Below are 26576 nucleotides of genomic sequence, written 5' to 3'. Positions count from 1 at the left end.
TTAAAAATAAATAAATAAATAAGCAAATTGTGTGGAATTCTTGGTCCTTGGGGACGTATGAGGACATGACCTCACTGGAAATGAGAAAAAGGTGGATCTGTGTATGTGTGCATTCGCCTTTAACGTATGCCTCAAAAGAGCATGATGCAACGATTCCCCCCCTTTTTAATAAAACCCCCCAGTTCATCGTAAATGGTACTCGTGGAAGGCTTTTTTTTCTTCAGAGGCAATACGCAAAAGAGATGACCTTCCAAGAGAGTAGCTCTCCTGCAGGCGATAGAAGATATCAAAGCTAAAGTGGCTGAGGTGGAGCACTTTGACAGTGTGGTCAAGAAGCTGAATGCTGAGTCTCCAGGACACACAGAAAGAAAGAATCAGAAGGCAAGAAAAGCCATCATATTTAGACCTAAGATCCAGCAGGTAAAACAGGAGCTGGGAGGATGAGCAAGGGAGCGTTGCAGAGGGACGAGGTAATAACGTATGGAAATAGTAATCCTGCTGCAGCCCTGTGAATTTGGCACAGGCTAATAGAATAGAAATATCAATCATACGGACAAAAGATTGCAGTAATCAAATGAACACAAAAGGTTCCCTGTCCAGCTTTAGGGGGGAATTTAGGGCTGGAGTGAGCAGCTTTATCAACGGAAATAAACACAACCATGTTCCTTTGTTTCTGCATGGTATTGTGTGTATATATATATATATATAGAGAGAGAGAGAGAGAGAGAGAGAATTTCTGGTTGAGAAAGCTTTGCATACTTACTGGTTGCAGATGTTTTAAAATGAACAGAATACAAAGACACACACAGACACTCCTTTTAGGTGTTTGTACATCTATATAATATTGAACACATTTGGGGGGCAATCGTTGTTTTTAAGTGACACAATTAATTGCCAGTATAGAATTTGTACAGCTCAAAAAGGATTGCTTGAATCCCTTGAAGACAAAGAGCTATTCTCACATGCACTGGAGCCAGCTGTGCACACACACACACACAATTTCTCAATTCATTTTGTCAGGCATTCAAAGAGCATTCAGTAGCACAGAGCCCCTAATTCCCTTTCTGTAGTTCTTGCCCTAATATCTGCAGCCCTGGCATCTTGCTTAATACGTTCGAAGGTGTTTTCCAGAATGCAGTCGATACCAAAGAGACATGACCTGATTCTCATCCTATAACATTATGGATCCACCTCATAGTAAAGTTTTGAAAGCCACGATTTTTTAACAAATAAAATATTAATGAAGTCATTTGGAAGGTAATGGACAGCTTGTGTCAACCCCTTAATTTTCCCTTCCACTATTCACAACATGGCCAGACACATGTTTCTGGATAAAACCCCCTAGAGGTTTGCTGCAAATTCTTTTTCAATACAACCAGATCATTGCAGATAATTGTATTACACAGGGTATTGATCCAAAATCGTTGTGCACCGGAAACATCTGAAAAAACATGATTATAGCTTTCTGTTTATTGTTTGTACATCATATAAGCAGGCTTTTGTGTGAATCACCTGTAAGAAAGGCAAGGTGGAAACATCAGAGAAATTACCTCTTTACAAGAATCTATTGATCACTTTAAATCAAAGAAGTATGTTTGACATAAGATTACCTGCCAGTTTGAACATTAGGTACACTATGTTATAGCCTGAGGCAGTTGTAAGTCTGACAAAGGGATTGTAAATAAAGCATGCAGCTGCTAGTGCCTCTGGCTTGGGATCAGCCAAGGCTCAAGTCCAAGGCATAGGTAAACTTAAAATAATTTAACCCTTTTCAACCAGCACATTGTGAAATAGAATAGATTCTTAAGAGAATTGGGGGGAAATAAACGGACTTTATCGGTTTGAAAGGGCAAGTCCCACAGAAAACACACATACATTGATGTTTATATCCACAGTTTCTGTGGGGAAAGAGCAAACAATACTTCAAATTAGCTTCATCTTGGGATAACTAATCTCTCATGTATATATATGGCTTAAATTTGAACTACATTTGATTCTTTTTTTAGCTGTCTGTATTTGCAAGTTTCAATGATCAGTACCAGTGTGTGTGAGAGAGAGTTTAGAGGCTCCCCCCCCCCCCCCCCTTGAATCCTTCTATTTTTCTAACAAGCAAAGCCAAAACCAAGCTATTCTATATGCAGGAAGTAATACTGCATTTACAATCTTTTATGGCAGGGCATATTTCTAATGCCAAAACCAATTCTGCAAAAACAAAATAACAAATTGCTAAGGCTTACTGAAGGATATCGTAATGCTCTTCACTCAGTCTGTAAGTGACGCCACTCACCTGCTGATTTATTTGCATTTTTGGTGCTCTAAAATAATCTGTCCTGTGCATTGTATTCTGTTATTTTATTAAATAGTCGTAGCTAACGCTCCTTGGTGATCTTGCTCTGCAGGCTACGAAATTCCTTACAATTTGTAAAACCAATATATAATATATCCATTAGGACAGCTTCTTTCTTCTCTTTCTCTCTCTTTCTCCCACTATATACAGGCTCAACCTATATAGATTCAATATGCAACATTATATGTCTAAAAATGTAATGCTTCAAAAATATTTTGTATTAGAATAGTTCTCTTAGAATAAGCAAGTGTCTGAACCTGTGTGTATGTGTGTGTTTTGAGTGGGAGACAATCATATCCTCCACAATGAATACACATACACACACAGATTCAAATACATATTTATTGAAATAGGACCATGCCAGCATGAAATCCTTCTAGTATTTCAGTCTTTCTGCACAGAACGTCTGGGTCAATGAGAATCATTATGTCTCCTGAATATTCCAGATATTTCTAATTGTTAATTAAATACTTTTATTTAGATCCAGCTCATCGGGGCAACTAAGATTGATTTCAAATATTTAAGATAAATGTAGGCTGTTTGCAAAGACTAGCGTTTCAATTCTTGTTATGACAATATTGGTTTTTATAAGGCTTCAGTCCCTTTGCTCCGAATTAATTGAAGCCTAATTTACACATCATTCTTCCGACATAAACCAGGGTTATTAAAAATGAGCTGTTTGAAGAGCTTTGCCATCTAAGAATATATGACCTTCTTAATTTTCACTTTGATGCCTTCTCAGCAAGGTGCTTTGCTTTCCCCTCTTCCCTCTTCTAAAGACACGACCTATGTGTACAATCTTGATTAACAAGCATCAGTTTTGACAACAGAGCACCCCTTCATTGATAAATGTTTATTCTGAAATTTTAATTCTGTCCCTCATTAAATTTGGACAGTATTATCAAATAAATGTTGAGAGATGTATATTTGCAAAAGACTTTTGAAGAAAAAGCACCTGGCTATAAATCTGTGCTAAAAGACAAATATTTAAATGAAGGGCTATATATGTATATTTCTTAAAATATGGTCAACAAAAGAACAAAGGAAAAATGTCTTTGTCTTAAATTGCCTATTTTTCAGTGGAAGGCTGAAACACACTGCCCTAGTTTCTTTGGTCTAATGAAAGAGTGCCATCTATTGGATGACCTTGGATGAGATTTTATTTATGTGATGGGGTATCGACACAATGGAGAAAAAAAAAATAGGGAAACAGAAGTTTGTCTTATATCCTAATTCTTTTCGAGATGCAGGGTGCAATTATGAGCCTTTTGTGGATCAAGAGAGACAATGAATAATAACTAAAAAATATTTCTCAAAATAATGAAGCAAATAATATCTGCTTTTATGAAATCCAGCTCCATAATGGTACATGTCTGCAGAGTTAGCAGAGATTGAGAGCATCTGGCCACTGATAAACTATTAAATGTCATTAAAATGCATTTCAAGCTACCCACATGATGGTGCATGTATGTGTTTAATAGTTGGAAGCAGAATTGACATATTCTTTAAAAAAATCTGTAAGATATAAATTTGGCAAGTTCATGTAGCTCCGGCTTAACATCATATTAAATATAAAAATGAAACAAAAATGTCGTTGGCTTCTTTGGAAACTTCAATCCTTTTATTATCTTTCAGAGCAAGAATTTGCCAGTCAGGATGAAAAACTTCTAATGGAATCCAGCTTGAAAGCAAGTCAAGAGCAGCTAAGTGAGCAAAGAGCAGAAACCATTTGCACAGACCAGTAGAAAATCACAGACAGAGCTGAAGCCACTGAGAGAACGCATTATAGATTCTCATGAAGAAAGTAGTGATTACAAGTGAGTTACTGTTTGTTTTGATGTTTTAGGCTAGTCAGAACTCAACAATAATTCCTGTAGCTCTGTTATAGTATTTGTTTTAATCAGATGGTGTGTTTTGTAAATGCTTTATGACTAATTTATTGATTAAATCAAGTATTAAGTAGCTGATAACACCATTTGAAAATAGCCTTTTTTTCTCCCCCCAAACTGTGTGTTAACTAGCAGTCTTTTGAATGTTTTTCTTTCCCTCCCACTAGCCCAGAAAATGTGAAAATGCTTTTTTTTGGGGGGGGGGGGGGTGTTCTTTATTGTCTATCTGCCAGTGGCATTCTCATCTTCCTCTCTTTTTTGGGGTCCGAAGGTTACATATGGCTCTTATTGTCTGTCTTTTTTGGTTCATGAAGCTGCCTCAAAGCAAGACGTTCCCAAATTAAAGCAAACTTAAGAGTTTGAGCTTCTAGGCAGAGTAACAAGTAACATATGAACTTGCTAAAATGAACTCAAGTACTAATCCTAATAGGTCTCCCTCTTTTTTTCCTTTAAGGAAATTTTAAAGTGTTCAAAGGTTTTTTTCCCCATGTTTAGAAGTTACTGTTCAGTTTGCAAGGGATTGTTGTGAAAAAGTATTCATTTTGGTTAAATTCTTTGTTTCTTCTACATTTTACACAAACACATACTGAACAGTATATTCTTTCTGCTGAATCTGTTGCACTCAATTTAGGCAGCTTTCTCGTGCTGTTTTGCAATATCACAAAATCAACGTGAAGTTTTACACACGTTTCCTGAAGCGATGGCTCGCTTGCAAAGTGCTTTATTAATCGAAAACTTGTGGCAAGAACCAAAACCACAATTTATTCACATCTGTCATGACGTTGTTATGTCATATTATAAAACAGTATCCAAAGCTATTGTGTAAACCTGTGGAACCTTAGGATCCCAGGTGAATGGCTTAGAATTTCTTATGTAAAGAAAACGAATTCTCTGTTCATTTTATTTAATGCTAAAAATAGAAGAGCAGCAGTGGTAGGTTTATTGTCAATCTTACCTTAAGATAAATTCTTAAGACAAGTGGTAGCCATTGTAGTCATTATCATAGTGGTAAACTTGCCAGGAGTAGCCTTATAGTATTATTGTGATGACATAACCCTGAGCTTGACCTTATGGCCACTGGAATTGTGGCCAGATCGTAAAGCTACTTATATTGCCTGGCTTTTTGCTTCTTGTGTATTTATTTTTCCAACAAACTTTTGTCCTCCTTTTCCCTCCAAAACCAAAACAAACTCAGGGCAGCCAGCCTTTGGGTGTGTGTAGAATCACATACTGTCTGGAATCCTGTTGCCAAAGCACACTACCAGTTATACTTTTTCCAGGGTCACACAGGGATGGTGAAAGAAGGCAGACAAAATCTGCTAACTTTGAACCACCCCTTTTCCCACTGCTTTGCTTCTTTCACAGCTGCTGCAGCTGTGGTTTTTCTACCTGGACTAGTTTCACACTACAGTTCAATTAAAGTGCTAGATCTCACTTTAGCTCCAGTGGGAATATTTTAAGGATTTGTAGTTTAGTGAGGCAATAGAGCTCTCTAGCTGAGAATTTTAAATATTCCTACATGTTTTGTGGATTTTAAGATTCTATAGGACATTGTTGTGAGAGTCAAGGTGGAGTCATAGCTCTGAAATGTGAAAGATCCTGTAGCGTGATACCCCAGCAAGATTTCAGCAGGTCTTTTTTTTTCCTTTTTACAAAATTTCTCAGGGCCAGAGAAATTTCACTTGGGAGAAAATTCCACAGGTTGAGTGTCACTATAGACTACATTACACACCATTCCTATTAGCTAGGAGGAACAGGAGTTATGTGACAGATAATGAAAGGAGCAAATGGGGTGGAATACATATGGAAGAAGGCAGCCCTTAAGAAACCTGGTCCCAAATTGTTCAAACTTCCCATGATAATTTTATACCAGTGCATTTATATTACAAAGGCTCATAATAATGTAAAGAACAGACATGATATAGTGGTTGAGTGATGGACTAAGATTCAGACTGAATGAGCTTGGGCAAGTCACATTTTCTAAGTCTTCGAGGAGGCAATGATAAACCCTCTTCTGAAATGTTTTTCTTTTCAAGCAAAACCCTATTTGAGGAGTTTGAGGAGACAAGCTGTAGCTGAATTGAAGGTACTTAACTAACAAAATTGTGTAGAGTTAAATTTTAATTTTGTAATGCTGAATTATGAGTGAAAACCAAAGCAACCCTTCAACCTGATAAAAGAGAAAAAATAACTATGTGCGTCTTATCATCCCTCTTTGACAATAAGATTAACAGATTGTGTAAGGGACTTTTTTGAAGGCCATGTTTTATTTGTGGGATGCAATAGAAGAGGAAAACAAGACTTCATAATCTGACAATGAAATAACAATCAAGTTTAAGCTATTGATATAAATGTGTTGGGTACTGAAGGAGTATAGATATTTATATTTTAGAAGTCTTTTAATTCAGGTTTTATTTGTTCATTTTATTTGAGGGAGTAATGAGTAACTTTTGCAATGTTCTTTGAGAGAAAGCTTAAAAACACACTGTTTTCAAATCTGTTTGTAATTTGGGATTTATTCTGTGCAAAACTTTCTGCATAGAAAACAGCATAAAAATGAAGTAAATCTGTACTGAAATCATTACCCTGAAAATGGTGTTACTTGCATAGAAAATATTGTATACACTTTTTTGCCCAAATTTTGAAGGAGTTTACACATGGCAGGGTATGTATAATATGGTAAGTAAATGGGAGAAAGATCAATCTAGTTTCAGATACACCAGCTTTGTTGGGCATACAAAACTAGTAAGTACAGGGAGGCTTGAGGATACATGCTCCAAATTTAGCTCTTACATTTGAAATTTTCCCATATTGACCAAGAAAGCTGTAGCATTTGAACATTCAAGGTGGATCCTTATGCATAGAGGAAAAGGTGGGATATAAATCAAATCCATCAATCAATAACTGCATGCAATTCTGTGTTATTATCAGGGTTTCCAATAGTGTAGACCTTTGCAACTGTATTCAGGCAAACAGTTATGCCTACACTGTGAGCTTTGCCCTTCAACATGGACAGGCTTTATGTAAGGAGGGGACAGGTAGAATATGCATTTTTGTTTCTATTAAAAATAATTAAAGCCTAACCACGTCTCCTGTAGTGGCTATTGTGAAAATTGATTTAGACCAGTGGTTGTCAACCTGTGGGTCCCCAGATGTTTTGGCCTTCAACTCCCAGAAATCCTTTCAGGTGGTAAACTGGCTGGTATTTCTGGGAGTTGTTGGGGACTCCTGGGGACTCACAGGTTGACAACCACTGATTTAGACAGACCTTACTGGAACTATTTTTGCCACCAAAACTGCCCCCTGACATTTTACCAGTGTGCTACTCATTCTCACTGCACTTCCAAAGCTAATGGATAGTCAAAGCTCAGTCTGCAAGCCACATTCACCCCAATTTTTTTTCCTATTGTCTCTGTTTCATCCAGTATCACCTAAAACACGCTAGAATTTTTTTTTCAAAAGTATAGTACTGTATAATCTTCATGTAGTGAAAAATCCTGTCTGAAACTGAAATCAGTTGCTACTGGGCTACAGTATTGTAGGTGGAGCAGCAATTCGGTCCTAGGAAGACAGGCAACTTCATATCATCTTAGGATAATCAAGGTAATATTTCCTATCAGAGCCCACTGCAGCTTTGTTTAGCACATAGATTTTTCCAGTGATGTGGAGATCTCCAAACCAATGTCTGCAAGCTACTCAAAAGTGTGTTGAGATTATGAAACCCCTTGATTACTACAATCCATGTCACAATGGCTTTCAGGTGTTCTTGCATCCTGTCTCAAAGTAAGAAGCATTTCTAGCAGCTAGCACACTTTAAGCAAATATTTAATTTAAAACAAGTATGTGCCACCCAATGACAAAATATCTCTGGATGGTTTACCAATTAAAAAACACGCCAACCATGAAATACAAAATGATTGCATTTTATGTGAAAGCAATTTTAAAATGCGAAAATAACATTGGAACAATTGGCCTAAGAAGACTAAAGACATTTAAGTTGGGAAAGCCTAGGATTTTTTAAAAAACTTCTGACCACTGCCAAAAAGATATTATGACCATAACTTTTGAATTGACCCATAAAGTCACTACAGTGCAGTTCCTTTGTAGCAGCTGGCCATGAAACAAAGGGCATGCTTCCATAGCTATGCTACCCTACATTTTTCTCTGCAGTCTCAATGGCTGTGGTAACGTCTGCTTCACGGCTTGATTGGAAGCTAGAGAGTATGGATGCTCAAGGGATTTTGGTCAGTCTGCATTTTAAGTGAACCAGCCTGCTTTGTGCTATCTATAGTAATACATGGATCAAAACACAGTTCTTCAAATATTGTGATAATTTTTTTGCTTGGATAGCATACTAACATGCATACAACTAAGCATGTTTTTGAAGATAATGTATGTGGAATACACATTTTAGGATAAAATGTAGATATTCATATCAAATGAATACCAAAGTGTAGTCTTTTTCAAACAAGAGTGTGTTTGTTTATGTGTTTTCAAAAATCACAGATTGATTAGGCTCTGGGGATGGAACAAATTTAGCATCTGAACACATGTCACACTGGAAATAGACTGATTTATTCATCCCTGGTTCTGACTTGCAGGATTGTTGGGACATAGAGGAAAGGCTGGTGTGTGTGCATATGAATCAACCTGCTGCTTTTGGATTGCCTTTTTTGGAGTGTTTTGAAACTCAAAATGATAACTTAACAGGAGCTAGAAAAAAAGGAAAGGGAAACACACAGAGAATGGAAAACAGAGAACAGGTAGATGAGACAATATTCTATCGTACTCTTTGTTTCTCAACAGTCTCTTTCAGACAGCATGACATGTTCATACATGTGCAAAACTGAAAGTGCAGTGTTATCTCCTCTGCGGCTTCAGATAATTCAAGTTTGTAACTGGAGAACAAGCAATATTTTATTTGTTATAATACAAGTGAAGAAAACAAAGCATGGCAAGAATAAGGGGGAATGAAAATATTTAACAGCTGTAGAAAATCCACAGGCCTTAAGATTTTTATTACCACTTATTGCAGATGAGCTCAATGTAAAGTTTGACGGGGGGAGGCGAACCCAGCTACAACAACCCCACTATGTAAGCCTGTTACACTTGAAAGATTTGTTCAGAATGTCCAGTGGGAACCTGGAAATCGTAATAATTTGTAGTATCGATTGTGTGAAGCTATGCAGCTGGGGCCCCTGGTGAATAGACAGGAATAGACATTTTATTGATTAACTTTTACAGTCATATTTTCAAGACACTGCTGCAACATAATTTTCACTTCCCAGCTTTGTGCTGCTGCATCATGAAACTTGGATTCTTCTTAACATTTACCCACTTGAGGAAAACAGTATGGACTTGTCTCTTTCAGGACGAGCCCTGGAGTGATTGTGTGCACTTTATGCAGGATGTCCTCTCTTGTTTTTTTCACCCCTCCAATTCAATATATTATAAAGGGATTTTCATATAAGGGACAACAATTTCGACAACTAACCAATGCATTGTAATTTTTAAAATATTGATTTACTTATTTAATACCTTTTGGTTAACTCAGTAAAAAGCCTAACAATTTAGTATAAAAAGTGAATTAATGCAACAAAATTTGTCTTTGTTCTTCATAACCTTTTATCTTATTTTAAAAGAGACACTGAATATCTAAAACACAGCCTCGGGGAAAAGGCTGTTTTGGATATTTAACAGCTATTTTAAACAATTTTTCCGATGCTAAATTCTTTAATTTGCCACAGTATACAGCACTGTCATATTATTTAGTGTTCTGTGTGCTGGTTTTTTTTTTTAAAAAAAATTGTAAATGGATATGTGTGCAAGATATAGATTTCTAGACCATTTTGATGGCATGGTACTTCCTAATATATAGTAAATTGTGTATGTGCATTGGATTGTCCTTTATTTCCTTTTAGAAATCAACAGTAGCAATATATTATATGTTGCAATAGAGCAACTTCTGAACTCTGATGAAAGCAGAGTTTTGCTTTAACGTTGGAACTATTAAGACAGAATCTTACTCTGGTAGCTGTAATGCAATCCATCATCCTTTTATTGAATCAGTGAACAGTTTTTTATTGTTTTCATGGCTACAATGAGCATTATGTACTCTCGCAATATTTTTCATCCTTACATCAATGAACATTATATATGCTCATGAAATCTGAATCCCATGATATTTTAACCCTTTTTATTTATCATGTATTTATGTCATGCATTTTTCATCCCCTGCTTTAAGCAAAGTGTTCTAGTGACTCACATGTGATCAATAAAAACAAGACATCTCCTGTCCTCCAGGCTTACAATCTAAATGACACAACAGAAAAGGGAGGGAAGGATGAGGAGGGTAAAGGAAAAAAGCAGATTCAGCAACCAATTCTGGAGAAGGAATTGTAGTTCCGACAACAACCAGATGGCATGAAATGGCTGTGCTGAGCCATCTTCTGTAATGTTTGTAAATACCACCTTTGGCACTTAATAATTTTTAAAAACCTTGGATTTCTATTTGAATGATTTGAACGATAATTCTATCATACAGATGGACACTTTGAATAACACATGTGTGTCTCTTTTTGAAAATCTGCTGAAATTCACACCAGACCTAAAGATTCTGAGACCACTAGACAGATAGTTTTTTGTTCAACTGTACTAAAAACAAATTCCTGCAAGGGCATTCAAAGCAGTACTAGATGTAGAAAGCAGACTAAATCAATTTCAGATTGCTTCCTTTGTCAGTTGTGCTACATGACATCGATATGGAGATCCTTGTCATCAAATAACAAAAGTTCATTGAAGTGAAGCTGCTTTAATTGATGTAATCATAGAATCAACCCAACTTCCTTAAACCATATACATATAAATTTACATTTCTAAATTTCCATCACCAATATTTTACTTTACCATCTGCTTCCATTATATTTTGCTTAGAATGAGGACCAAACTATGAGAATTACATCATGTGGTCACATCAATTACATTACGTAATGCACAATCTTCTTGACTGAGTTTGTTTCAAACTAACCTAATGTGTAATAAATTATATCCCTTTAATTTACGATAAAGCTTGGAATTTTAAATATTAGCACTAACACCAGAAGAATAAAGAAAAGCTTGGATCAGAGCAAAGATCAGTCTGTGGCTAGCAAGATGCATCTGGAAATATAGAAGGAAGCATGATGAGGATAAATATCTATTATTTATCCCTTGCACCTGGATTGAGAAGGATATTGACTCGGGACATGAAGTTGAATTGAGCTGTCATGGCTCATAGCCATTAGAAGATATATTCTACATGAATTTTGCTCAATCCTTTAAAAAGTCTGGAGTCATAAGTTGTGTAGAAAAAGTTTTATGGATTAATTAAGAGAACTAGATCAACTGGGAGTAGTCTAGCCTTGCCATTGGGGAGATTGGGGAGTGGTGGTATTTTATTGGCAGACAGATCTGTGTTTGTGTGGGTATTACATGGTTTACTTTGAATGTTCTAAACTTGGGTGGCAGAATTCATATAAAAGCAAACTCTCAGTCTGGTTGGCTTCTGTGTGTTCAATGTGGGTGTGGAGAGGGAGAGCACCATTTTAACCCAAACCTAATGTAAATATGCCCACTTAAATTAGTGGGATTTAAATAACTGGTGACTAAAAATCCTAGTTTAATCTAGATGTGACTGTCATTACATTTGCTGTAATATCATTATATTTTAAAAATCAAAATGCTTTTCATTAATTTTTTTTTACAAATATGTAGGGCAATATGTCATTTATACAATGATAAATATTTGAAACATCCAGTTAAAAACAAAATGGAGACAACTTAAATGAAAGCCAGACCCATCAGAAGACATATGTCTAAAACAGGCCTGGGAAACCTGTGGCTCTCTAAGCATTTGGGCCTCCAACTCCCTTAAATCCCAGCCAATTGACCAGCTGTTAGGAATTGTGGAAGCTGAAGTCCAAAACTCCTGGGATGCCACAGGTTGGCTAGGCCTGATCAAAAATCAAGACAAAGAGGAGGATAATTTAATTTCTATAGAAATGAATGAATAAATGGATGAAGCTTTATTTATATCTTGCCCCATCTCCCAAAGGGACTTCGAGTGGCTTACAACAAGATAACATTGATACAAAGTTAAATCACCAGAAATAAAAGCAAGCCATAATAAATAGGAAGGGGTATAACTCAAGAATGCTGAACATAAATATTTAAGCATATAAAATATAAAACATTTGGCATTAAAGCAATTAAACATCATATGTCCTGTTCTTGTTAGTATGAGCACTAGCATCAGTTAAATTTCCATTTAAAACTCTGTTGGCTAAAATGATGGTTAGCTGTTTTCGAAGGCCTGTCCCCACAGCCAGGTTTTCCGTTCCTTCCTGAAAATCGTTAATATCTAATCTCCTTGGGGAAGGCATTCCAAAGCTGGGGGTCTGCCACTGAGAAGGCCCTCTCCCTTCTCTCCACCAGCCATGTTTGTGACAGGGGCGGGACCATGAGAAGGGCCTCACCAGCAGATGTCAGGGCTCAAGCAGGTTCATAGGAGGAGATGAGGTCATGCAAATAGATTGGATCCGAACCGTGTAGGGCTTTGTAGGTAATAACCTGCACTTCAAATTGGGCCCAAAAACGTATAGGCAGACAATGGAGCTGTTTTAGTAAGGGGGTGGTGTGTGGCCTATAATTAGCTCCCATTAACAGCCTGGCCACTGCTCTTTGCACTAATTGAATTTCCGAGCTGTCTTCAGAGGCAGCCTCATGTAAAGTGCATTGCAGTAATCCATCAGAGATGTAAGCAAGGCATGGACCAATGCGGCCAGATCTGGAGTTTTAAAGGTATGGACGCAACTGGTACACTGGTACGCAACTGGTACACAAGATTTAACTGTGCAAAGGCTCTCCCAGTCACTGCTGACACTTCAGGTTCACGGGTCAGCACTGAATCCAGAAGGACCCCCTAAGCTGTGAACCTGTGTCTGAATGACCTCACCCAGTGGTTTCATGTAGATGTTGAATAGCATGGGGGATAAGATTGAGCTTTGCGGGACTCCACAAGCCAGTGGCCAGGTGTCTGAGCAGACATTCCCCAGCACCACCTTCTGGGACCGGCTCTCCAGGAATGGAGCCACTGTAATACAGTGCCCCAAGTCCCATTCCAGTGAGTCAATCCAGAAGGATACAATGATTGATAGTATTGAAAGCCTCAGAGAGATCCAGGAGAACTAACAGGGACATACTCCCCCTGTCTAGTTCTCTGGGAAAGTCATCTACCAGTGCAACCAAAGCTGTCTCAGGTCCATGACCAGGCCTAAACTGCGATGGGCCTACATAATCAGTTTCATTCAAGAATCCCTGGAGTTGAGTAGCAACCACTTGTTCCAGCACCTTACCCAAGAAGGGGAGATCAGAAATAGTCTGATAGTTGTTTAATACCGCAGGGTCCAGGGATTTTTTTTTTCAGAATTGGCATTAACCATAAAGCTTTTAAGGAATACATGGGGAAAATACATCAATTTGAATTGGGCCTAAAAACAAATTGGAAACAGTGAAGCAGGCAAAGTGGCATTGAAGCTAGTATTACATGACATCATCTGCATCCCACTGCTATCCTCCCTGTGATCGTATGTACTGATGACCTGGCAAATTGACATAATTGCATAATGAAAGAGGGGTGTGATATTGAAGATGCTCAACCTAGTCTGTATCCACTATCAATGACAGCATGACAGCTGTAGAATAGCAGGTTTGTGTAATAATGTCTCAAGACCATTTTCATTTTCTTTGCAAATACACAATAGACATCAGTCCAGCTGCCACATTTCCACTAATTCTGGACACTTTCCAAGAGCACATTATAATAATCTACATGACAAGTCATTTAGACATTGATCTTTTAATTAGACATGCCTTACTCAGGAGGCAATATTGCAGCTATGCCAACCAGTTCTACACCAGAGTACTACTGGTTACAACATTCTTGTGGCATTCACAAAACAATGCTGGATCCATAAACACAATCTGATCATTCTTTTAAAAAGGCAATTAAAGTCACCACTATCCAATTGGCTAGCCCACTTTTTTTTTTTTGCTATTGTCAGCCAGGATAGACAAGGGCATGACAAAAGAATGGTTGACTCCAATCCAGTTTGTATCCTCAGACTGAAAAAAAAATCCCTTATCCAAAGTTGAACAAGTGTCAGTCTCAGTCATAGCTCTAAAGTTTTCCACAATCTGAAGTCCAAGTTGCAACTGATCCAAACAATGTTATCATCATGTTTTGCAAATTCTGCATTTAATTCTCATTGGATTTCCTCTAGGTAGGACTAACATTGATTTAAGAATATATCTTAATAATAAAACCACTAGATTCAACCAAAAGTTTAAAGACATCCCTTGAGTCATTTGTCCAAAATTTGAGGGCACTAGTAATCCTTAGACCTGTGTCACATAAGCCAGATGTACATCTTTTCTCATCGTAAAATCCACCAGGGAAAATTATTCTGTAGCTTTTTTGAACAACTTCCTCCATTGATACATTTGCTACAAAGCATAGCCCCTAGATTCCTTTGGGATCAAGGAATGTCTATCTGCAAAGGCTGATCTGAATTACTTAAGACAGAAAAAAAGAAAATGTAAAATTCACATAGATAGATGGACTCGTAAGAGTAAAATACAAATTGTCCAAAACAGGATTGATTTCTGCATAATGTGGTGGAGGAATCCCCTGTTATTGATCAACTTTTAAAGCTTGTGCACAGCGCTTAAAAAGATAAAGTAAGCAAGGTCAGATAATCAAAGCATTTAAATAGTAAAAACAGCAACTGCCACTGTAGACTGCTAAAGTAAATCCATAATACAAATTGCTTTAGCAAAAAGTGGATGAGCAGCTGATCTTCCTATTGAACTTTTATACTCTTCAGTGACCACACAGGGAAAAGGATTGGGAGACATGGCTTAAAGATCAATATTGAGTGAGATGTAGTAGGGATTCATTCAGAACATGAAAGAATTGCTAGTATTAGAGAGTTGAGATATCTTTCGAGATGTCATCAAGAAACGATTGTTTAGCTCAGTTAAGAACACCATATGTGTCATATGCACAGTAGGCATTAGTCAAATATCTCTTTTGTTTTCATTGATCCAATGTGCTTCAGTAGGATAGCCCAATCTATCTTGAAGAAATTTTAAAAATATGTTGCTCCTGTATAAGAGTTTTACCCAATCTAGTGACATTCAGACTTTTGTACTATAATCCCTTAAACCTCAGTGAGCATAGTCAAGGAAATGTGATGATAGGACTTGTAGTCCTAAATCTCTAGAGAGCCCCAGGTTGGACAGTTCAACAACAAAGAATTTCTCTATTTCTTCCTAAATACTACCCATTCTGTCTGATGGCTTATTTTTCTTTCAAAATGATATTTTGATCACAGTGACATTTGTACAAAATTTTAATAAATCTTTTAAATCATGCTTTTTTTTAAAAAAAATGGGCTATGGTTCTTGGCTGAGTGACTGGGGTGAGTATGACCCTCCATATTCAAACTGCCATTGCTTTGGCCTCAGAGAGAGAGAAGAGCAGCCAAACACAGATCCCTTTTGCTTTGTATCTGCAACTGGTAAGAACTCTTTTCATTTTCAAATTGCTATTACTCTGGCCCCAGAAAAGGAAAGAGCAGCCAAACCCACTTCCAACATGCCTTGGTCCAGGCCCTACTTTCATTTTCCATTTGTGGAACTGTTTTACTTTCCTGTTTTAGTTATGTTGTACTTTGCCTTGAGCAGCAAGGAGAAGCAGGTAATAAATAAATAATATTGTTAATCTCCTCCCCCACTGCCGTTTGTTTTTCTTTACCATGATTTTGACGTGTCTTATTTAGATAGTCAGTCTGAAGACAGGGAACTATCAAATAAATAATTTGCAAACTGGTCTAAAACTCTGTGTATATATAGATAGATATAGATAGATAGTCTCAAGCCAAAGCTAACCACATTTAAATCTTGATGTCTCGATAACATCGACAGGGACTTCACTGCTTAGCTTTGGCTGGGCCATGGCCATAATTTGTATCTGCAAGTCAAATTTGATTCAAGGATCATACTAGTGGAACTTTAAGATCTCTTATATAATGGAATTCACTTAAAAGTTATAAAAATAAAATATAGATCTGTGTCAGGGTCCCAATATTTGAATAATGGATTATTCCAAGAATATGCCTATTAAACAGTATGTACAATAAACCTTACAATTGCATTATTCCATCCCCTCAATACTGTTAATGCTTCTTCATGGAATATTAGGTAATATCTGCTTGCTTCGGTCAGATCTCTGTTACATCATTTCAGATTGCTTCCAATGTAACTGTACCCAGAAAATTATTTCTTAAATAGAACCATTTTAAAAAACATGCTTACTCAATGTTGCTAATCAAAACATAGGTACAATTCACTTTTATGCAAACCAACAAACACCCACTGATCAATTTACTACATTGTATCCTATCTTTGTGGCAAAGAACCCAGAATCTCATTAATGGGCTTCGTGACATCCTCAGAGCAATCTTGTGAGGGAGGTTAAGCTGAGAAATTGTGGCTTCTCCAGTTAGGTCCTTGGTGTGGTTAAGCAAGGATTGGAAGTAACCCATTTCAGGACCCTTTTATATTATGCTGCCATGGCTGCATCCTATAAGAACCAGTCCATAGGATGAGGCACTAGTGTTCTCCAGCTAGAATTGCAGATATCTTCCCTAAACTAACTTCCAGGATGCTATAGGATATAGGCATGGCAGTTAAAATTGCCCGTGCTCGGCCCCTCTTCCTTTTTCCTTCCATTTTCCCCAGCATAATTGTCTTCTCTAAGCTTTCCTTTCTTCTCATGATGTGGCCAAAGTACTTCATCTTTGCCTCTACCATCCTTCCCTCCAATGAGCAGTTGGGCTTTATTTCCTGATGTATGGACTGGTTGGATCTTCTCATGGTCCAAGGCACTCTCAGAACTTTCCTCCAGCACCACAGTTCAAAAGCATATATCTTCCTTCACTTAGCCTTCCCTAAGGTCCAGCTCTCACATCCGTAGGTGACTATGGGGAATACCATTGCTTTAACTATGCGGATCTTCATTGCTAGTGTGATGTCTTTACTCTTCACTATTTTATCGAGATTGGACATTGCTCTCCTCCCAAGAAGTAAGCATCTCCTGATTTCCGGGAGTATGGCGCAGCTGGCTGAGTGTCAGCTGCATTAAGATCACTTCTGACCAAAGGTCATGAGTTTGACGCCAGCCCAGGTCAGAGTGAGCGTCAACCAATTGTGTAGCTTGTCAACCTTTGCAACCCAAAAGACAGTTGCATCTGTCAAGTAGGAAAATTAGGTACCACCTATGTGTGGGGAGGCTAATTTAACTAATTTACGAGGCCATAAAAGGACTCCAGCAAGGCACTCCAGCAAAAGCATGCGGGGAATGTGGAACTACTTCATCAGTGTCGCAGATGGATGATGGAAGCGATAGCTCCCCTCGTGTGTCTTTGGCATTGAATGTTTGCCATATATGTGTACATTGTAATCTGCCCCGGTGAGAAGGGTGGAATATAATACTGCAAACAAACAAATAAATAAATAAATTTCCTGGCTGCTGTCTGCATCTGCAGTAATCTTTGCACCTAGAAATACAAAGTCTGTCACTGCCTCCATGTTTTCTCCCTCTATTTCCCAGTTGTCAGTCATTCTTGTTGCCATAATCTTGGTTTTTTTTATGTTTAGCTGCAACCCGGCTTTTGCGCTTTCTTCTTTCACCTTGATTAGAAGGCTCCTCAGCTCCTCCTCACTTTCAGCTATCAAAGTGGTGTCACCTGCATATCTAAGGTTGTTAATGTTTCTTCCAGCAATTTATACCCCAGCTTTGCATTCATTATGCCCTGCACATCGCATGATGTGTTCTGCATACAAGTTGAATAGTGAAAAGAATAAGGAATGCTTATTTATTATTATTATTTATTTACCATATTTATATACCACCTTTAATAATAATAATAATAATAATAATAATAATAATAATAATAATAATAAATAAAAATGTTTATTTATACCCCACCACCATCTCCCGAATGAGGACTCGGGACAGCTAACATGAGGCCAAGCCCTTATAAAAATACAATAAAACACAGTAAAATACAGAATACAAAACAAAATGCATCAGAAAATAAATTACAATAACAAAATGAAATAATAAGACAAATTCACGTGATATAAAATCGAATAGGCTGGGCAGGTCAAATGGAGAAGATAAAATGATAAAACCCTGGGTGAGGTAGGAGTAGAAAATATGTAAATGAGTGGGGGGGCAAGGAAATGAAACAGGGGGGTCAGGTGGCTTTCTCAGCCCGAAGGTGGCTCAGGACAGTGCTTAAACTTTCAGTAGCATAGAACCACCCCTTCAGGTGAGGAATGCATTAAGTAGGTGTTATATATATATATATATAATTTCAGAAGTGGGGCATAAGAAGTCTGCCATTTTTTTTATTCCTTTACTTAACTGGAAGACTACATGCTGAACATGACTCAGCAGATCAATGTGGCAACCAAAAACATCAATGCAATTCTAAGCTGCATCAGTAAAAGTATAGTGTATAGATTGAAGTGAGTAATAGTAGCATTCTATTTTGTTTTTCATCAATCCTTATCAGTAAGTTCTGGGCACTCCAGTTCAGGAAAATAATTAACAAACTGCAACTCTTCCAGAGAAGGGAAATCAAAATGATCAAAGATATGGAAGCAAAGTCCTATGAGGAATGGCTTAAGAAGCTGGAGAAGAGATGACATGATAGTTATGTTTAAGTATTTGAAGGGATGCCTTATTGAAGATGGAGTAGACTTGTTTTCTGCTGCTCTAGAGAAAAGGGTCTTCATCACATGAAGGCCGAGAAGCCAGGAGACAGTGGAGGAAAGCTTGGAGCAGCATTCCACTTCATCCCCTTACCATGGTCAGTCAAGGGATCCTTTCTTATGACATTTCCCCAATGTCCTCAGCTTCCTCCCACATCCACCCTGGCTTCTCCTGTGAGGATTCAAGTGTATATCCAACTCCTTAAGGCTTTGTGTCTCTGTGGTGCTGGCAAGTTACCAACATGGGGACCTATTGGAAGTATCACTGTGTTATCTGATGGGTTCAGGTGTTAGCAGCATGCCAACAGCGCTGAGAAGCGGGGAGATTATTCTTGGCATACATGTGATGAGGTCATTGGACATGTGCCAATGGATTCAATGGCTTTTTCCAACTCTGTTATTCTTTAATTCATAACTCCTAAATCAATGGGACAGTGCATCTTCTCTGGAATTTAGTACATATGGATAAATTATTTAAAGTTATGACCCCAAATTAGAGTCCTCCTGATGTGAATACCCTGAGTGACCCCTGACCTTTTCTTCTATATTACTTATGTACATTGAGAAAAAGATATCTAAATCAAGAATCTCAGTTGTAGACCCCATCTGCCATGCTACCTGAACAGAGGCAGGTTAATTGCATTGAACTGCATTACCTGAGTCTGCACTGATCATATAATGCAGATGGGGCCTCAACCATGCACAATTGCATTCAGATTACTTTTCTCTGTTGTTTTATTGATCCACACATGCACTCTTGTGCATTGATAATATGAACAGAGGAAAAACAGATCACGTGTAGCATCGTATCAATTTACTTTTACCCTACTGCTCTCCCCAATTTGTTTCACTAATTGGCAGAGTGGGGGGGGGGGGGGGCGATCCAAGTGAAATGAAAACTGCACACACAATACTCCATACAAAACAGTTTTCTGGAATGAGGTATTCCGTGTCTCATTCCTAAATTATTTCATTTGTGCTTAAAGTTTGGAATAGTTTAGTCAGAATTTACATTCTGCTTGCTGTAATGAACAGCTATTTAGAACTATTATTGGCTCCCTATTTGCAGTATGAATTGCTGATTACAGCGATTCTAGTGGTAAATTTGTGAAACAATATTCATAGTTGTCAAGAAAAGGTCAACTTATTTGCATTCATTAGGAACCTGGAGAAGCATGTTGTATGCTTTTTTTTTCCTTTGGGATACTTACAGTTATTGATTTGTATACAGCCGTAGGAAAAATTAATTAGAATTATATTTCACTTACTACCGGAGGCTGTATAATATAAAAGTCATAGATTAAAAAAAGAATTATCCAGCACTAGCAAATGAAAACCCTGTTGCTGCTGCTGTTCTCCCAGAGCATAACTTTTCTACTACAGCAGGTTTTTTTCTGTGTGGTAGAAAAAACCCAACACATTTATATTTATTCTGCAAGAACTTTTCTTTGCTGTTTGTTCTCAAAATCCATTCTGAGAAATCTATCCCAGCATTGGTAGAATGTTCTCAGATTTATCCCTCCCCCACAACATTCAAGGTGCACTTCCTGGATTATACACTACATTTGTTTAACACTTTTAAAAAATGGCTATTGGAAATGCAACAATTAATTCATCCTGTGTGGGATATGTTTAATTTCCTTTTCAAGACACGGGTTTACAGTTTTGGTGTACATGCTGAGTATCCCTTATCTGAAATGCTTGAAACCATGCTTTGGATTTTGAATCCCTTTGAATTTTGAAATTCTTGTTATTTGCATGTACACATATAAAGGTACACATATAAAGGAGAAGGGACCCAAGACTAAAAAAAATCTATGTATGTGACATATGCATCTTATACATATAGATTATGTATGCCATGTTTTAAAATAATTTTGTGTAAGAAGCAAACTTTGTGTACATTGAACCATCAAAAAGCAAATGTATCACAGTCTTAGTGGGCAACTTTGGATTTTGGAGGTTTGGATGAGGAAAATGTACTGTATGAGGAAAAACAAATTGAAACTGAATCTAGACAAAACAGAGGTGGTTGCCATCAAGTGTCATAATTCAGGGATGGAGGTGTGCAGATGCGGCCCTAGATAATTTTCAATGGTAAGCAAACAGTATTTCGGAGCCCCCCCCCCCTACCCAATCACTGATATATATTTTCTGTTTGTCGTGGGAGTTCTGTGTACCATATTTTGGTTCAGTTCCATCATTGGTGGAGTCCAGAATGCTCTTTGATTGTAGGTGAACTATACATCCCAGTAACTATAACTCACATATGTCAAGGTCTATTTTCCCCCAAGAGTGCCTCAAGAGCGCCCCTGGGCAAAATCAACTATACTGCAAATGCTTACTTTGCGTAATGGGTTGAGCCGCCCCTGGAGGTGTGTAAACCAGTCCTGGATGGGGTTACACTCTCCCTGAAAGACTGTGTTCACAACTTGGGAGTGCTCCTGGATCCATCCCTCAAAATTTCAGCCCAGGTGAATGAGACAGTCAGGCATCCTTACTATCAGATTTGACTGATATGCCAGCTGTACCCCTTCCTGGATTTGGAGGACCTTAAGGTGGTAATGCATGCACTGGTAACCTCAGGACAGGACTTTTGCAAAGCACTCTACATTGGGTTACCTTTGTACGAAGTTCGGAAACTCCAGCTGGTTCAAAATACAGCAGCCAGATTGGTTATGGGAACATCCAGGAGTGAGCATATACACCTATCCTAAAGTCAATCAACTGGCTGCCAATTAGTTTCCAGGCAAAGTACAAGGTGTTGGTTTTGACCTTTAAAGCCTGCATGGTTTGGGTTCAGATTACCTAAAGGATTGCCTTCTCCCACCCAATCCACACTGCATACTGAGGTCCTCTGGGGGGCATCTGCTCCAACCAGCCAGAACCTGATTGGCAAGTGTCACCCAGAGGACCTATTCATTGGCTGCCCCGAGACTCTGGAATGACCTTCCGGTAGAGCTCTTGACAGCTAGATCAGCTGTCAGAATTTAAAAACCATATAAAGACCTATCTCTTCCGGTAGGGCTACCCACCCAATATTTAAGAATAAATTTTAAACTCATGTCATGTGTTTTGGTCTCTGTCCTGTGTGAATAATGTGTATTTTGCTTCCATCTGTATCTTTTATGGAACTAAATTTTAATGTGTGTTTGTAGAATTTTTATAGTATTTGTGTGTGTTTTAACTGTGCTGTGACCTGCCTTGAGCCATGGGGAGAGGTGGGTCAGAAATAAAATAATAATAATAATTACAAGATCTAGTGAGAATGTCATAGGAAGGAGTAAGAACAGGAAAACTAGTTTATGAAACTCTCTCCATCATTCCCTAATAAAGGCATTCTAAATCATTGCTACTCAAAGTGGTGATCTGTGGACCAGTCCCAGTCCCTAAACCATTGGCTACAGATTGCTAGTAGTTTTCCAGAAAAAAAAATACATAATTGTACAAAATGGATACAAATATCTTTAGCATACTGGAGAATGCTAGTTCCACATACTGGATAGCCTGACAAGCACTGTTCTAAATTATATTCAATTTCATCTGGAAAAATGTGCTTATATTACTGTTTAAGGACTTGTCTACATGACTAAACATATTACATTTACCACACAGGTGCCACAATCGACACACAGCATTATTGATTATTCACTTTTAGTGTGGCTCTTTGGACTAATTTGGTGCAAAAAAAAAACCCCCAAAAAACTCAACCTCTTTACTTTTACCCTGCAATGGGAGGAGATAGTGGTGGGTAGAACTGGTTGGCGAGAGGTGAGCATTCCTGCCAGGAAGTGGTTATTTCCCAGAAAGAACTCTAATTTTTTTTAAAAAAGAAAGTAGGCATGGGTAGGCATAGTTTTAAATGGTTCTAAAGTACTTACAGAACTAGGGGACACTGATGCTTTGCTTCTAAAGTGTTGCTGAAGTTCTGGTGGTGAAAATTTCAGAACTCTAACAAAACTTTCAAAATTTTGTTATTATTTCATTATTGGCAATATTTATGACAGAACCAATTAGGAACTGCTATTTATAATGCCCCCTAGTACAAAACTTTATTACGGTCACTGACCAGCACAAGGCGGTGCACAAGCGCCCTGGGAGGGGAAGGACAACCCAGTAAAGCAGTTATTTAAAAGTAGATTAGAAAACAGTTTAAAATCACATTTTAAAACATAGGATATTGTAACAGGTATGAAACTGAAGGGGGGGGGGAGAGGAGAGATTGATAGGAGGGGTCAAAAACACTGGGGGGCACTAAAGGGGAAGGGAGGGGCACATTGCGAGTCTATTAGCATTTCAGCTGTTACATGTTGCTCTAACAACATTCTCAACGGGGTGTTGCCTTGTGGGGTCAATCATCATCTTTCTAATTTTAAATGCAGCAGCACAGAACTTAGCAGCCCTAATGCCCCCTAGTTTTGTAAGTACTTTAGAACCATTTAAAACCATTCCTACCCATGCCTAAAAGGAAGTACATATGTCCAGACACTTGTATATTTGTATATAAATATTAGTGTACCTCCAATATAAAATGCATATAGCTACATGCATGATGGGGAAAACAAGAACAAAAAGTTCAATTGTCATGACCATGTAGCTGAAAAGGATTGGAAGTGTGGTCCATCCCCTAACATTGCGATGAATTCACCATGGAGATATGTGTGGCTGGTTATGGCAATCTCACCACAAAGTGTTAATTGGGTCAATACAGGGTCAGTGTGGCCCAGGATTTTGTTTTGTAAGCAAGTCCTAAATGACTTTTACATACAAAAAGTGTAATTAATATATTTCATACTAACATTGGTGTTTTGATTTTTAGCTGAGTCTAAGAAAACTTCTAATGTGACTATGGCCTTTTGTTTGGTTTACAGTGCCCCAAGGATATTCGAATAAGGACATTTTTGAAGCTCTGAATCACAGCCAACCATAGGATATGGAAACGTGAGTTATGAGGCTTCAAAAACTCACTACAAACCTGGAAGCAAATGTGGTGAATCTCAGCCAGAAAAAGGACACTTGGATGGCCTATATTCTTTCTCTGTGATTCAGCTTGCATTACATTGTGAAATGTAACCCATGGTTATTGCATACTTCTGTGAACTTTTAACACTTCAAGTGGATTATAGTGTCTTATTTTGATTACATTCATATTGTTCACTTTGATAAGATTAGGTTTTTAGTCATTTTTTTAAAAAAAATGTTTGGCTTAGATCCACTGTATTCAGGCATGTACTAAGTGGAAAAATTTAGACTGTAGGTCTTCATATTGTGCATATGTGGCACATGTTAGCAATTAATCAAACTTTAGTCACCTCTAATTAACAGCAATACTGAGGCCAGAATATGGCAAAAACAGATGACAAAAGAATTGACTGTAAAGTATACTGCTAGGGAAAAATATTCCAAGAACATTGAAACTATTCAGCTGTGTTTTTAATCTTTTAATATTCTTCTATTTATGTGAAGAAATTAGTGAGGTTCGTGTGTTTCATATGTTTGTAAAACTTCAATTGCTGCCATAAATTTGCAAAAATAATATGCCTATATTAATGTAATTAATTATACGATGGACAACCTCGTCTTCATACATGTTGGTTTTAATAATGGGAAGTCAGACTTGGCCATGGTGGTCCATGCTCTGGTTACATTTCACATAGACTACTGTAATGCACTCTGTAATGCACTCTGCATAGGGCTGCCTCTGAAGACTGTTCGGGAGCTTCAAGTAGTGAAACAGGCAGCAGCCAGATTGCTAACTGGAGTGGCATATAAGGGTACTTACAACTCCCCTGTTACATCAGCTCCACTAGCTGCCAATTTGCTTCTGAGCACAATTCAAAGTGCTGGCTTTAGCATATAAATCCCTAAACAGTTCCTGTCCAGCTTACTTGTCCAAACATATCTCCCTTTATGATCTGGTGCGATTCTTAAGATCTTCTGGGGAGGCCCTGCTCTTGGTCCCGCCTTCATCACAGGTGTGGTTACAAGGACAAGAGACAGGGCCTTCTCAGTGGTAACCCAGCAGCTGTGGAACTCCCTCCCCAGTGACATCAGAGCAGCCCCCTTGCACTTAAGCTTCAGGCAGAATCTTAAGACCTGGATATTTAACCAAGCCTTTGGGGATTAATATGACTCCCATAATTATGATGGAAGAACGGCAAAGCAATTGGTTCAATGTTTAAAAAACTCAGTTGGTGCTAGACTTTTGATATTTTTGATAAGTTTTAATTGAAAAACTATTTAATTGATAAGTACATTTTTATAGTTTTATAATATTGTGTTTTACTGATATTGTTATTGTCTGAATCTGGCACTGAATTATTGCCATTGTTTGTAAGCCTCCCTGAGTCCCCCTTTGGGGGTGAGAAGGGCAGAGTATAAGTACACTAAATAAATACATAAATAAATAATCAGGCTGTAGGACACCGCCCCAAAAATATTTGGTAGACTATATTACTCTATGCCAGGGGTCCTCAAACTCTTTAAGCAGAGGGCTGGTTCATGGTTCCTCAGGCTGTTGAGGGGTCTCGTCTATAGTTTGAAAAAAATGAATCAATTCCCAAGCACACTGCATAGATCTTATTTGTAGTGAGGGGGGAAATGAAAGAACAATACAATATTTTAAAAGAAAAATAATTTTAACGAACATCAATTTACTAGTATTTCAATGGGAAGTTTGAGCCTGCATTTGGCTGATGAGATAGCCAAGTGAATTAGGATTATTATTATTTTTGCTGTGTGCCTTCAAGTCATTTCAGACTTAGGGTGATCCTAAGTCTAATGTTTAGGGCAGGTGAGGTAAATGACTGCATAGTCACATCCAGCCCATGGGCCTTAGTTTTAGTTTGGGGACCCCTACTCTATGCAAAGAATGCATAGATTCCACTATATATGTTCAAAATGCAGCATTTCACCATATTTGTACTAAGAAGAGAATGGTTGTTAGTGGGATGTCTCTCTTCATTTATGTTGGTTTTAATTATTAGGGTATGGAATTATCAGATCATACCAGACAAGAACATAAACAGAGGCCAATCTAGCGAGCATTCAGTTTACATATTCTGTTTAGAATTTAGCCTCTCTGAAGGTCCTAAAACATGACAACAATCACAGGCTTCTGCATATTCTCAGTGGCATAGAATGATTACTGGGTAGCTGCCACCTGGACTGGTCCAGGAAGGGGTGGAAAGGGCAGTACATTTTGGTGCTGATCAATTATCCTTCCCATTGAACAACAGTCATGTAAATCTTTTTATGCCCTGCAAGAAAGGCATCCTTGATGAGAAAAATCATATTCACTGACATAAACAGTAAAGGCTTGTTTTCTTGCATTTTCTTCATTTGTCTGAGTTTGGTTCCATTGTCAAGAACCCTTGTGAAATAATTTTTCATGTTTTTGAAGTTTGTTCAGATTTAACCAATTTCGTTTTATTAACAACTTTAAAGATGGCTTTGTAAAT

The 26576-nt window shown here is 37.8% G+C and overlaps 1 long non-coding RNA gene across 2 annotated transcripts; it reads left to right on the top strand.

Annotated features, from left to right (window-relative positions):
* The first annotated feature begins 200 nt into the window (after positions 1-200).
* LOC132774932 (uncharacterized) lies at positions 201-26467 on the top strand. 2 transcript variants are annotated; one of them, XR_009631457.2, is made up of 3 exons: positions 201-420; positions 3983-4164; positions 23988-26467. It is a non-coding gene; the product is annotated as an uncharacterized lncRNA (long non-coding RNA). The 2 variants fall into 2 exon arrangements; XR_009631456.2 differs by having other exon boundaries at positions 201-470.
* Positions 26468-26576: the final 109 nt, after the last annotated feature.

This window comes from Anolis sagrei, chromosome 4, assembly GCF_037176765.1.
Source record: "Anolis sagrei isolate rAnoSag1 chromosome 4, rAnoSag1.mat, whole genome shotgun sequence".
Classification (NCBI taxonomy): Eukaryota; Metazoa; Chordata; class Lepidosauria; order Squamata; family Dactyloidae; genus Anolis; species Anolis sagrei.
The sequence above is the reverse complement of the archived record's forward strand: the minus strand, read 5'-3'. Positions and strand labels throughout refer to the sequence as shown.